Raw genomic sequence first — 15,819 nt, forward strand, 5'->3', positions numbered from 1 at the left:
CTGCTTTGGTGTTAATGAAATTAACAACAGGTGCACTAGAGGGGCAAAAATGAGACGGCCCCCGAAACAGGAATGGTTTAACAGGTGAAGACCACTGACATTTTTCCCTCTTCATCTTTTCTGACTGTTTTTTCACTAGTTTTGCATTTGGCTATGGTCAGCATCACTACTGGTAGCATTAGGCGATATCTGAACCCTACAGAGATTGCACAGGTAGTCCAACTTCTCCAGGATGGCACATCAATATGTACCATTCCCAGAAGGTTTGCTGTGTCTCCCAGCACAGTCTCAAGGGCATGGAGGAGATTCCAGGAGACAGGCAGTTACTCAGAGCTGGAGACGGCCGCAGAAGGTCCTTAACCTATCGGCAGGACCAGTATCTGCTCCTTTGGGCAAAGAGGAGCAGGATGAGCACTGCCAGAGCCCCACAAAATGACCTCCAGCATGCCACTGGTGTGACTGTCTCTGACCAAGCAATCAGAAACAGACTTCATGGGGGTGGCCTGATGGCCAGACATCCTCTAGTGGGCCCTGTGCTCACTTCCCAGACACCATGGAACTCGAATGGAATTTGCCATAGAATACCGGAATTCATTCAGCATGACCGGTTTGGTGGTGGGTCAGTGATGGTTTGGGGAGGCATATCCATTGAGGGACAAAAATACCTTTACAGGCTAGACAACGGCACCTTGACTGCCATTAGGTATCGGGATGAAATCCTTGGACCCATTGTCAGACCCTATGCTGGTGCTGTGAGTCCTGAGTTCTTCCTGGTGCATGACAATGCCCGGCCTCATGTGGCGAGAGCATGCAGGAAGTTCCTGGAGGATGAAGGAATTGATACCATTGTGCCCCCACACTTGCCTGGCCCAAATCCAATAGAACACCTCTTGGACATTGTTTCAGTCCGTCCAACGCCGCCAGGTTTCACCTCAGACTGTCCAGGAGCTCAGTGATGCCCTGGTCCAGATCTGGGAGGAGATACCCCAGGACACCTTCCATCATCTCATTAGGTTTAGGTTTAGGTTTATTTGTCATATATAGGTTAACACAGGGTCAACATACAATGAAATGTGTATGACGAGAAAAGCAAGTCACTCAGCCTAGAACCAATAAAGCTAAAAAATAATTTAAAAACATTACAAGTTAAAAATAGACTAGCCATATAAAATAAAATGTGTACGTTTTAAAAGAAGTTATAGAGCAATATGAGTTGAGGAGTATGCCCCGATGTTGTCAGATATGCATACAAGCATATGGGGGCCATACAAACTACTGAGTACGATTTTGAGTTTTTACAATGAAATTTCTTCAAAATGGATTAACCTGCTGCATCATTTTTTTACTTTGATGTTCGGGGTGTCTTTGAATTCAGCCCCTCTGTAGGTTGATAATTTTCATTTCCATCAAACAATGCAGCATCCTTTCATTCCTAACACATTACCAAGTCCATATCAGTATAGATATCCAGCAGGATTGTTTCCCATTCAGATCTGATGTGTTTCCAAAGTGTTCCTTTCATTTTTTTAACAGTTTATTTCAGATTTAAAAAATGAGAAAAAAGGAGGCTGGCAAAGAAAAATTAGAAAGACACTTCTGAGCACTGTGTGGATGACAAAGCAAATATTCTTCAAATGTATGCTAAAATTATCCCTAAAAGAAAATAGATATGTGGTCAGCAGCTGAAATAACAGCTAACATATTGCACGGAGGCAGTATTATCCTGGGTGTCGTGATGTTTTCATGCTCAAACTATGGGTCATTGTGGGGCTGGGCAATAGGATGCTGTGCAGACCCACAGCTAGAAAGAAAGAGAAGCCCAATGAAGAAATGTGTGCTGTGGGGAAAGTGGCACTGCAGTAAGCTTCAGCCTCAAAACAAACCTTGATTAATATCTCTGTGAAACAGAGCCAATGGAGTAAAACGCAATGATAATGGAGATGTGGATGAGTACAGAAGGCTGGTGGAAGACTTTGTTATGTGCAGACAACTACCTGCAACTGAAATTTAATAAGATCAAGAAGTTCTTGTTGTTGGACCTCTAGAGGGTCTCCAAGATCAGGCACCCTGAAAGGGGGATAAGGTTGAAAACCTATAAAAATCCAGAGGTCTGTTTGAACAGTAGATCAGACTGGGTGAACAACATAGACATGCAATACAAGAAGGCTCAGAGCAAATTCATTTTCAGGAGACTAGGGTCCTTTAATGTGTATGACAGTAGCATCAGCTTGGTTATGACAAATACTTAAACTTGTCAGGAATGTCAGCTGTGTTTCAGGACTGACCCTGGAGGCAAAAACAGTAAGGAGACTGATAGCAAAATTAGGGGCCATTATGACTAATGCTGCTCATCATCACCATGACATATTAGCCACAGACATATTTCATGATGATGTGCTAAGAGACAATATATTGGCTCTTTTTTGCCCATTTTTACCTTTGCCAGTTACAGCATGTACATTAGCATTGAGGCTTCTTTAGGGACAACAGACATTAAATGCACACTGGTTATTGTCTTGCACTTAAATAATTGCACTTTGTTTTTACTATTTTGCATTAAAACTTTATGTTCTGTGTAGCTGCTGGAATATTTGAAATTCCCCTTGGTGATAAATAAAGTACTATTCATCTATATTGTGGTTGAATGCTAGCCCAGCAAGAAAACCAGCATAGCAGAGGCCAAGGGACAGTCCCAGTAGGCATTTCTTGCAGAAGTGACCACACTGCCAGTTATGCCACACCTCTGTATTTCATTTTTGTGTTGAAGGTGCATCTAAATAGCAGAGGACCAGTTTAAAAAAAGCAGATAAAGTCATTCAATTGCCAGAAAGAAACCCCCAGATTTGCATAGAGGAAAATCAGTTGCCCTTTTAAGAGGAAAGGTAGACATGCTTACAAAGCTAAAATAGAAAACAAACTCACTCTGAATAACATGAAGAATGTCTGGAATGGATTGGGTATAATTACTGGACTCCAGCAATCCAGGCCTCAGGTGCTGGAAGGGGATGTGGACAAATCTAACACCCTGAAACAATTTTTTAAATTGTCCTTCCCACTGCCATCTTCCTTCCATGCCCAGTCTCCTCACACCATCCCTACTACATCAACAAATCCTACCACGTCAACTGGAATGGCCAGCAACATGTCCACCTCTGACCATCAGGGTGGACTGTCCATAACTGAAGACTAAGTAAGAAGACAACTGAGAAAGCTACACACAGGAAAAAAGCTGTGGGACCAGACAGAGTCAGTCTTCATGCTTTTAAGGCCTGTGCTGGTGGTGTCCTCTGTCACCTGCTCAGTCTGTCCCTAAGGGTTAAGAAAGTGCCACTGCTGTGGGAAACATCCTGCATCGTTCCTATTCCAAAGAAGTCAGGTGTGACGGTGCAGGTTAGCTCCTTGCCCCCTCTTCCATAATGTGAGCCTCTTAAACCCCACACCATCTACAAGTAACTGGATGAGCTGAGCTGATGAGGGCAAATGCACCAAGCAAGGGGATGGTGAAAAGTGCAAGTGCTTTCATTAAAAAAATCCAAATAGTGTCTAAAGTGCAGTGCTCAAAAAATAATTAATAAATAATCCATAAAATCAAAGAGCTGGTAGAGGTTAAAATCAATAAATTGAAAAAATCAGTTATAAACAAGGTTAAAATTCAGACAGGACTCTTCTTTAAAATACTCAGTCCCCGGTGCTTCCCTTTAAAAAACCAAAGCCTCTCCGGCTTATCCTTCTAGGACCTTACAGCATGGAGAGACATCTACCAACAGGTGCAGGCACCCATCTATCTTGGCCAGTGTCCCCGCCGCCCAATCCACAGTGTTCCACGGGGAGCCACTGGACTGGACTTTCAGCCAGTCATTCCAGTGTGTGTTCAGACCAATGTGTTTTTATTTTAACAGAATAAACTGGATATTTTTGAGAAAGGCTTGGCTTTCTTTTGCATTATTCCAGGTGTAGAGAAATAATGCACTATATTTTATACTTTTTTGGTAAATAATGAACAATAATCTTCTGCTATTTATTTATCTCTACTCTTTTTGTGTTCAAATGCATTTAACAACATCAAAAAAAGTTATTTTACAGTACTGCTCATTAAAGCCTCTAAAGATGATGTAGTTTTCTCATATGCCACTCTAAACAAATAAATAAATAAAAAGTATGTCTGCATTTAGGAGAGAGGTTGAGGGATCACTATACTATGACAAAAGTTTCATGAAACATTAAAAACCATTATTTCATAATGCATATTTTCATTCCAAGCATTCGCTTAATTAGTAACTAATTACTGGTGCTAATGAAACATATCTTGTTGCATCGATATTCATTTTTTACATTTTAAAAATGCTTTGGTGCTTTACTTGTACATTTTTCAGCTATTTCTACTTTACTTCAGTACATTTCATTCACGGCTGCTTTTACTTTTATCCCACTACATTTTTAGGTCAAATAGCATACTATTTACTTAATTTCATTTTCCAACAAGTCCTTATTACTCATAGTCTTGCTGAAGAGGGACGAAATAATATATATATACGTCTGGAAACAACCATGAGAGAATTTTACATAAAACTTGATGAGAACAATTAGACAGCTGAGTATTAGAGAAGTTCTTGTTAATTTGGTCTGACAGACGGCAAGCTTCTGATTACAGTGAACTGTCTACAGATGAAAAATCTCCTAAAAAAACCATATTAGACATATAAATGTGTGTGACGTGTGCAGAGAGCACATTTTTAAAATAAACAGAACATGTTTAAAATTAAATTAAACATAGCCTGATGCTAGTGAAAACCCTTTCTTTAGTGTCAGATTATATATTGAAGGCATCAATGGATTAATGGTAAAAGTGAATGATATGTTGTGGCGGGTGCTGTGTGTGCTCTCTTTTGTTCTGTGTTGTAATGATATGTAGGAGTTGATGAGATCTTGAAAGAATTGGCAACTATCCATCCATCCATTTTCCAACCCGCTAAATCCGAACACAGGGTCACGGGGACTGGCAACTATATTCATGAAAATATGAACTGCAAAATATGCATTTGAAGTAAACGGTGTGTCACACTCCATCAAAAGGACTGCCGTTAAGACAGCTAATAACGTAGAGTCATTGATGATGCATATTTCAGTACTTGAAACACCTGAATCACCAAATCTGCCTAACAAAACCAGTAAATGCACAGATGAGGCTGCACAACATCCACCTTCTGACTGCACGTCTAAACGAATAACTAAAGAAATTTAACATTACTGCCTAACTGGAAAAGCAAAAGTGCCACGAATAAAATAGCCACAACCTTGTAACACATTGTACATCCATAGTCCACAATGCTTATCTAAACTCCACGTGCTGTGCTGCCCCAGGTGGGTTAAGCAGAAGAGACGTTGATTTTAAAGGGATGCACCGGTGACTTGATTTTAAAAAGAAGCTTCCTGCTTTAGGATTTTAGCCTCATTCTTAATGCGTTATTTATGGTGTTGTTTTTAACCACCACAAACACTGTTTTTAAGGATTTTTTATTTATTGGAGAAGATTTCACTGCACTATTTACTTGATTTGTTTGTTTTTGGATTGTTTTATTAAATGCACTTGAGCACTGTTACACTATTCCTTGCTAACAGATCTCATTTGCCCGGTTCATCCTTGGTTACATTATTGACAGTGGCAGGTTCGAGAGGTTTCTGAAAGCAATAGGGGAAGTGGAGCCAAACCACACCATCACAGCAGGGAGGACCCGGGACACAAACCCTGGTCTCCTTACTATGAGGCAGCAGCACTACCACTGTGCCACCATGCCGTCCAACATTAAATCATAATAATTCATTCAATATTATAACACGGTGAACAGTGTGCAAAAATATATAACACTTGCAAGTACATACTGTATGTAACTGAATATTCATGTTGCTTGCTAAGTATTTCTTTTCTATTGAATTTTTGTCATCTGTTCTGTGGAGATATGTATGTATGAATTACCCTGTAGTATGTACATATAAAAATAAACTTGACTTAACTTGTGTCCTGCGGTGGGTTGGCGCCCTGCCTGAGATTGGTTCCCTGCCTTGCGCCCTGTGTTGGCTGGGATTGGCTCCAGCAGACCCCCGTGACCCTGTGTTCGGGTTCAGCGGGTTGGTAAATGGATGGATGGATGCACTTAACTTGTAACTGATTACTTATTACAAAAGTGTCTGGAATCAAAACTTTGCAGCCACTGTGACCCTGCAGGATCTGAGTTTGGCAACCTTGTTCTATTGTATTTTGGGAGAAAACACGGCAAATTTGATGACACCTTGTTCTGATTATGTTCCAATGTACTAGGTGCACTAGTCTGCACAGCAGTGTAACAGCAATTTGGAATTATTGACTCTCAGATAACAGAAAGTAAAAACTATTTTACCAGGTTATGTTTCTTTTATCAAAAAGCTTTCCAAAAACGGTCAGTATGAAGAGTTTTAGAATCAATACACCTGACATCTTACCGCTTTCGTGTATTGCCAAACGTCGCTTGATATGGATCTGATTTGGTAAAACTCATACAAATAAAATCTCTATCCATAAAACTAAGGAAAACGGCTGTAATTGTTACCTAACAACCCAGTAATCAGTAGTTAACCATCACGCACTTTTTGGTAACGAATTAGATGGAGAAAGTGTTTCCATTCAGCGCTGAATAAACCATTTTTTTGCATGTCCTCGGGGTGCCTTTGCTGCAGTGCCATGCCAAGTTCAAGTTACTCCAACGGGGCCCTCGGCTTGAAACATCACTGGGGTAAAATGCTAACTACCTACTACATTAAGTACGTTGTCATCATCTTGAAATGCCTTTTGCGGTGCGATTCCGCGTATCTTCTCTATTCGTCAGGTGTAAGTGTAAAAATCACATATACTTGTAACAAATGTAAATTTTGTAACCATGCCGTATTTTATTTTAATATCTTCTGACCTAAAAGATAAGCATAAAGATTCGGTGTATTTTGCAACCATTAAATTATAGGACATGACGCTTAATGGATATAAAGCAATGAAACATTCTACATACACACCTAATAAAAAATACGAGGTTTGTATGACCAATATACGTCTCGGCAACTGTCAAGTCACGACAGTTAGGTAAAGAAACCTCCACATTAAGGCTATGTTACTGTCGACATTTTGTTTAATGTTTAATGCGAACACACCAAAGTTGCATACCCAGTAATATATATGTGGTTTCAATTGGTAGAAGTGCAGTTTGCGTGGGCATCGCACTTAACTAAATTTGTGCCCTTAAACATAACGCTCACATACATCTCCTTTCCTCGAGAGAACGCGCACGTAGGAGACGTCTTTCTATAAGCTCCACCTCTTTCACCGGAATGCAGAGCGCGCTTAGCAAGCAATGCGCGTTCATCGTGCTCAGTTAGATGAGGTGCACACGCACACGCCGAGTCTGCTTGTGAAGGGAGAGGAAAGAGGAGAGAGGAGAAGAACGAAGCGTAGAACCAACTTGAAGCCTTCCATGCGATAGTCCTCTTCACAGAGTGAAGGTAATGCACAGCCATTCTTCTATTGTGATTAATATCATCTGCAACAGTTTCTTATCAGAGAACTGCCTTTTTTGTTTTCTTATGCCTTTAATTTTATTTTCCTCTGTACACTGCATTTTTTGTTCTCGTCTTTGTGCACCCCCGCATTCCTCACCTCAGCAGTAAGAAGGTAATGGTGTCGTTAGCAAGCCGGTGACATGTATTTTGCTCTCCCCTGACTTGGAAAAAAATATTTTTATTTGCAACCACCCTAGCATGAGGGTCGAGAACATTTAAAGTTGAGCGGTTTGAAATGCCGTTTTAGAGCAATCTATGATCACCAGAAAGCGGATAACTCGCGGAGGTTCTCGGCATAGAGATTTATGCATGCCAGCAGAAATGTCAACGGTTAAATCATGTTAAATAGAGCGGAATAAAATCGAAATACTAATGGCAAGAAACATTAGTACCTCGTACACATATCCCAAGATGAATCCGTTTCAAGGAACGTTTTTAAACGAAGATGCAAGGAGATCTGGTCCTTGTGTATTTTTATAGGAAGAGCACTGGCGTATTGGGAGGATATAATTAAATGGAAAATATGTATTTACTTTCCACTTAACACTTGCTGAAGACATGTTGTGAGCCATGTGTATTTATTTAGTATTCAGTTTTTATCTAAAGCAATTGTCAAATCCCCTGAGCTTGTAGACAAAAATGTCTGACTCGAGTACAGAATCAGTTATTCTCAAGTGAAAGTTGACTGGATTGGCGGTAGAGTGCCGTTATAGCTAAAACGACTGGGTTCCTAATCGCAGCGGGTCACTCCGTCCGTAGAGCAAATTGTCCGAGTGTGAATAAATGAATGCGAGTGGCCATGTGCGGGTTCAGGAAATGGATGGATGTTTAAAATCACTTGGGCAGCAGAGTGTTTTCTTTTGATGACTGAAATAAAGAAAAAAACGGATTTGTAAGTAAATACACAATTATTATTCAGCATTCCGTATGTGTTGGAAGTACAGTAGAAGAGAATGAGAAACAGTTTCAGTTTGCACGGCACACAGGAATTCATATTTGTGTTTCCTCAAGGTGGTTCATATATTGCTGTATCACCACTGAGCGTCTATTTTCACTTTTCACACTCCAAGCAAAAGGTATAATACATTTGGCCCCTTATGCACTTCTGGTGCTCATTTGTAGCCCCAGATTAGTCCAATTTAGTTTGGAAGTTTTTTTTAGATATATATTTATAAGTCCTTACTCATTTAAGTGATTAACTTTTATGCAAAATGAAAAAGATTTGACTTTTAAATTACGTGGTTACATTTTATTAACAGAATATACCTGCTTCCAGATATGTTTTCACTGTTGGAATGCATGTTTTAGTTGGTACAGGTACTTGTGTAGTAACCTGGAATAAAGCCTAATAAAGGTGTATGTGTTTGCTAGAATATTTGTTAATTTATAACTGCAGTATTATGAAAGAACCAAAAATGGTGTGTTTTCAATGACACAGTGTAGTTTGGTGAATAAACTAGTGGCTGACTGTTGAATCTTTCGTGACACTCTTACGCTGCTTATCCAATACTGCCTGGAGCTGGATTTTGTTTTAGGAGGATCCTGGAACCAAAACTATGTAATTCTGACTTCATGGTTTACTCATCTCTGTATTTAGATGCCACGCCATGAGATTATCCCAAGATGAGCTTGTCTTAATGCACATTTACAGTAACAAGTCAATCTGTTGGGTTTACGACTGTTGCAGTGTTTGCTTGACCTGTGTACTAGCAGCAGAGTAAGTGCCATTGTAGTGTGCATCTTGGAGACAGGGAAGAACCACATAGTTCCTTACTAGCCTAACCCACCTATTGAGCAGGTGGTGAATGGTTTAAAATGAAAACCTGCTCACATCACGTTCATTCTTCAGTTAGGGTTCTTTATGAATATTGTCTAACATTTGGGAAGGTAGTGTACACGTTTTAGTTAAACTAACACTGGGACATAGTTGGATACCTAAGGGCAAATTTCACACAAATATTAGAAAGATTTTCTTCATGCAAAGAACCATAGACATATGGAATATGTTACCATGTAGCATGGTAGAGTGTAGGGCTTTAGGAACCTTTAACTCTCAACTCCTTTTCATTTTATAGAATATTGGTGAACAGGATTGGCAAGCTTGAATCACTGAATAGCCTGTTCTTATGACAATTCTTCTAATGTTTTAATTAAATGGGGCTTATGAACATTATTAGAATAACCTTTGTGCATAATAGCTGACAGTTATAAAAATTGTCAGGGAATTGGCAACTGGTTATTTCACTACTTTTTCTTTATTATTAATGAAAATAGAAAATATTTTTCAATACTTCCCAGGTAATTATCATCTGCTAGTAATGTACTATCTAGTGTGATGTAGGTACATTGCTAGTACGATACTATCTCAGGTGCAACTGATCCAGGTAGTCCAAAGGTTTAGCATTATGGGAACAGAGACCTATCAGTCAAAAGTCTTTGCATTACCTATATTTATGATTTGCAACAACTAAACTGATGTAGTGTTTTTAAAGGATCATTAAGTATTTCTTCTAGATCAAGTGTACTCTATTGCTTGGGAACTGCACTTGATATCTTAAGCCTTAAGTCTTCCTTGTGCATAATAGTTAATACCTGATTAGTTTTTGCATGGAATAATCAACCCTTTGCTTAGGAGCATTTGAACTTGACAATGATGTTTTTGAGATATTTGACCTCATCTATGGTATGCCTAACCTTTTCCTTTTTTCATAACTGGAGTGCTTGGCCATACTTGACAACTACAGTATATCCTCAGAATTCTTATCTTTACTGGACAACTTTTATAGGAGGAGGTGTAGAAGCTGAGCTGAGGGGCAACCACAGTCGGCTCCATTATATCTAGGGAGCAGTTTCAGAGTGCTTGGTTATATGCAGCACAGAATACATCTTGGCATGTGACTCCAAGCCATAATGCACTCTCTTGGTTTTAATACTATTAATGATCATCCTGTAGTCACACATTTTTGGAACAAAACATCGATTCCCTTGCTTTGGTTTCACACTGTTTTGTCACTTGTTTTTAAGTCTGCTCTACAGCAGTTTCTAGATATAATTTTAACTCTGTAATATAACTCTGTAGAACTGTAAATTGGCTAATCTCAACATTCTATCTGGTTTCTAAGCTTTATGATAATGAAGTTGGAGTGCTCCTTTACACAAACTCTTAAGGTGCTGGAACACTTCCTGAAAATAGAGAACTGACAAGACAGACTTTAAGAAAGTGAGAGAGAAGAGACTGAAATATTGGCTTTTCATTTACAAAAAGTGGAGTAATAAATTGAGAAAAAGGAATCTGAGGAGTTCTCTTTTGCGTAGGGAGGAACCCTGAGACATACAGTGTATGTTGTCCAGCTGAACTTCGAGTGAAAGAAAAGGGGCCCCGTTGTCAGAGAGACAAGTCTTTAGCAGAAATTAAAAAAGAAGCTACTTTAATAGGTTCAGACATTCTCGTTTTGTGTTTTAATTAAATTGACACTCCTTACGGGAGTGTGAACAGTAAAAGTGCTTGTTTAATTTTGATAATAAAAAAATAAACATGTAATGATATGCAGATAATCTGTAAAAATACCAAGGGTAACAACTTTGTATAGGACACAAGGCTTCTACACAGCAGGAGCTTAGTATAAAAACATTTTTAAAAGGGAAAAGAAAACAATTGGTATGAGATTCGGCCTGTTCTGGTAATTCGTGGTAAGTCCTGGCCCTACAAAACCTAATTATATCATCCATAGATACAACATCCACAAAACTGCACCCATCATGACTCAGAGTATGATACCCTTTCAATCACAGGATCCAATGTCTCTAGAACACTTACGTGAACAACTGGATACAGTTTAACAGATGCTTCATGTTTTATTTAAAAGTGTGGGAATATCAAGTCAAGTGTGTGTGTGATTATAGTGTTTATTTAAAAAACTTAGTGGTGTGCATTTGTGTGGTTTTCTTTTTTTGTTTGTTTGTTTTGCTAAAAATACTGAAAAAGTCAATTAAAGTTTTGGCTATGCTTTTTTAAGTAAGGAAACATTTTTAATGTTTAAAGCTGTAATATAATGTGAATAAAATAAACCACAGTAAAATTAAGACTTTAAAACATCAAAACAGTATCTTTTAACCAGATTGTGTGTAATTTTTGTGAATATAAACATTAATCTATTTGTTTTGCTAATCATTTTGCATTTACTAGGTTACTTTTCAGATGCCAAGAGCTGACATGTTTGTGTATAATATGTAAAATACAATATTTCATGTCTTTTCAAAATTAATTAATAAATTAATTATAAGTACACCCTAGAACCATTCAAAAATGTTTCTAATCCTGAAACATTACTCAGAAACCTTCAGTCTTAATTCCAAATGTGTAGTCCTTTTAAATACTACTTTTTCCCTTTGAAAGTCACCATGGCTTATTAAATTCTAAGTTGTATACAGTATATGGCTATAAAATATATATTGGTGACATTCTTTGTGAGAGATGACATTCAAGATTCCTTTTTACTTTTATAAATTAGCCTTTGGTATCAAATTCCAGTACTATCTATAAAGCAAGTATTTAAAAATTAATTAGTTCTTTGACAAGTGGCTAACCTGCTCTGTGGTGCATTATTTATCCACTCAATTCTAAGAAGTGCAGACAACAGTAACAGTGCATCTGTAGAAAATAATTGCCAGTATAGGCCAGAGTACAGAGTTTAAAAAAAAGAAAAATAGTGCAGCCAGTCTGTTGTGGTGGCTCCTGTAGTCTGTAGTAAATGTAATCAATAATCAAATCATTGCTGTGATGTATGTTTTAAATGCTTATGCAGACATAAAATTATTATTTTCTATATTTATCTATTTAAACATAGATTTAGCTTGTATTTATGCAGATATATAACATTATTTAACTTTTATCCTTGTTCAAGATGAAACTATTTGTAGGCTATAAGGAAAGTTATGTTTGAAATGTAATCATGCAGAGACAAACCACAAGACAGAGATGAATGCCAAGACCAACATTTTTTATGTAACAAATTATTTTAAGGGCAGCATGGTGACATAGCGCTGCTTCTTTACAGTAAGGAGACCAGGGTTCGAGTCCTGGGTCTTCCCTGCGTGGAGTTTGCATGTTCTCCCAGTGTCTGTGTAGGTTTCCTCCCATAGCCCAAAGACATGCAGGTTAGGTAGATTGATGATACTAAATTGGCCCTAGTGTATGACTGGGGTGTGATGGACTGGCATCCTGTCCAGGGTTTGTTCCTGCCTTGTACCCTGTGCTACCTGGAATAGGCTGCAGCAGACTCACAAAGCCCTGTTCAGGACTGGGTTAGTTCTTTTAGTTCTTTGCATTTATATAGCGCTTTTCTCGCTACTCAAAGCACTCAGCAATTGCAGGTTAAGGGCCTTGCTCAAGGGCCCAACAGAGCAGAGTCCCTTTTGGCATTTACGGGATTCGAACCAACAACCTTCCGATTGCCAGTACAAAAATGTAAAATGACTAACTGAGTAACTATTTTAAATAGTATTTGATTAGGATAATAAAGGAGCAGTTAACACATCCTGTCTATCTAGGTCAATGGCTTAGTATCTGAGTACTGCCATGCAGGAATTCACCAAGTTGTCCAGTCTTTCGACCTTGTCTCTAAACTTCTACTGACTCCACAGCAGACAAAGAAACTCCCCAATAATCCTGTTTCTCCTCTAACACTCCTGGTATAACAGAGATTCTGATGATGTACTACCTTCCTGTGTATTTTCAGGTGTTTGTGTCATGACTTTACATCAGTGTTTTAAAGCCAAGCTACATTCAGGTTTTTCAGTAAACTTTGTTGTTTTGTTCTACTGTCACCCATTTTGAAGTTTTTATGATTTGTGGAAAGAACATGCAATTATCCAAGCCCATAATAAAGATTAACTTTCGGGGACTGTGTGCCCCCTGTATATATAGATCCATATCCTCAAAAGGAGTCCAAATGAATTAACAAATATTTATTTTCATCCAACTGAATTGCTTACTTTCATAAGTTATTTCGCTGTTTGGGCTTGCCTTGAGTTTATTTACAGCCATGGAGTCCTGATAAAGAGTTATTTTTTATTCAAGTTGCAGTTTTGAATAACTGGCTGTAACATTTTTTTAATGTTACACCCAGCCAAATGTACTGTGTAGGAATTTTAGATTAGTGTAAAATGAAAGGGGTAACTGCACCCTTGCCGAATTACTTTTTGGGACCCCCAGACGTCTAGTATAATCTTTGGTACTGTGCAGCACTGAAAAATAAGAGTTTAAATTTTACAGAAATTTTAGTTTGTCTTGGAATTTTTTTCTGCAATTACAAAATAAGTTACTTTTTAAAGGGTAATGTGTCCTTGCATTTACTTTTATTTTACAGTGTGTACTTAAGAGTAAGGTGCAACTGTGATGGAATGCATTTGAGGAGTGTTGTTTGAAACCATTAATAGTTTATGTAACTGATAATAATTTTGGTTTTCTCACGTGGCTAAGTATTGTGCCTTGTGGTATTAGGTCAATTTTTGACCAATGTGCTGTTCCAAGACCCATCATTCAGAGACCAAAAAAGCCCAGCTTTGAAATAACTTGTCCTTTTACATAATGTGGGTGTGTCTAATTGAAAACAGACAGGAAAAGAGAGATGATGTCGATCTGAGGCTACATTAAATCTCATTGAGATTCCAATGCTGGAAATTGTAGCAGTAATCAGTTAGCTAGATGTCTGTGTCATACTTGGAAGTTTTGCAATGTTTGGAGAAATTAATTTTAGTTTAGACTGGAACAACATGAGATTGAGCATCATAGCTAATTGACTGTAGAGAAAAGCCAAGCAAAATGACACCTTTTATTGGCTAACTAAAAAGATTACAATATGCAAGCTTTCGAGGCAACTCAGGCCCCTTCTTCAGGCAAGATGTCATTTTGCTTGGCTTTTCTCTACATTCATAATGGCTAACACGGTACAACACCCTAGTACTACAGCTAATTGACTGGTAAGCTTAGCTTTTGTATAATACCTTGCATTTCTGTTTGTATAAAAAGATTTTATACCAGTAGAGGAAGGAATAGGGAAGCAAGTTTTTGAGGACAGCAGGATGTTTAGTGTAGTATGGTAAAAAAAAGAAAAGCCACACATGATAAAAATTAATAATTATAATGGAAAGCCCTCTCCCTATGTGAAATAAATGGAAAGTGTATGCATGCTGTGTAACCAGTTTTATTAACATGGTATTCAACAACACAATGCTGCCTACAAGATCTTTTAAAAAATATTTCAAGACTTTAAATGACATAGCTGATTTTAGTTACAGGCTATTCAGAGAGTGGAAAGTATTTAGTATTAGGTAAATAGTGATTACTGAGTTATTTTGAGAAGAGCGGACTACTCTTGTCAGAATGTTTTCTAATATTGTACGGTTGTGTGTGTGTGCAGCAACCTACAATATACCCTACTAGTAATAGCAAACACTAAGAAAATTTATTACTAGGGCAGCAAGGTGGTGCCAGCTTTAGTGCTGCTGCCTCACTAATCCAGCACCTTGGATTTAGAAACTAATTGCCCAGTGTAGCCGAAATTACAGGGTTAAAAAATAAATAGTGCAGCCAGTAATCAATAATGAAATCATTGCTGTGCTGTTTTAAATGGTTATGCAGACATATAACTATTTTTTGCTATTTTTCCATATTTAAACATAGATTTAGCTTGGATTTATACAAATACGTAACATTATTTATTTAATCCTTGTACAAGGTAAAACTATTTGTAGACTGTAAGCAAAGTTCTGTTTCAAATGTAACCATGCAGAGACAAACCACAAGACAGAGCTGAATGCCAAAACAAAAGTTGTTTATGTAACAAATTATTTTAAAAGGTATTTTAATAGGAAGATAAAATGAGCAGTTAACTTTCTCTGTCTGTCTGGGACAAAGGCTTAGTATCTGAGTACTGTCATGCAGGAATTCACCAAGCTGCCCAGTCCTTGGACCTTGTCTCTAAACCGCTACTAACTCCACAGCAGACAAAGACACTCTCCAACAACCCTGTATCTCGCCTAACACCCCCTTGGTATGCCAGAGATTCTCATTCTGATGATGTACTTAACCTTCCTGTGTATTTTCAGTTGTTTGTGTCATGACGTTGCATCAGTGTTTTTAAAGCTGAGCTAAATTAAGTTTTTTCACTGAACTTTGTTGTTTTCTTCTTCTGTCACCTATTTTATACTGTTTATGATTTGTGCAAAGAACATGCA

General features: G+C 38.1%; 1 protein-coding gene across 1 annotated transcript in view; it reads left to right on the top strand.

The window, feature by feature from the left end:
• The first annotated feature begins 7,372 nt into the window (after nucleotides 1–7,372).
• Nucleotides 7,373–15,819, top strand: part of pxylp1 (2-phosphoxylose phosphatase 1) — a 112,041-nt gene continuing 103,594 nt past the window's right edge. The window contains exon 1 of the mRNA XM_028794393.2: nucleotides 7,373–7,524. The gene's annotated coding sequence lies outside the window, so the exon portion shown is untranslated. The remainder of the gene's footprint in view (nucleotides 7,525–15,819) is intronic.

This window comes from Erpetoichthys calabaricus, chromosome 2, assembly GCF_900747795.2.
Source record: "Erpetoichthys calabaricus chromosome 2, fErpCal1.3, whole genome shotgun sequence".
Taxonomy (NCBI): Eukaryota; Metazoa; Chordata; class Cladistia; order Polypteriformes; family Polypteridae; genus Erpetoichthys; species Erpetoichthys calabaricus.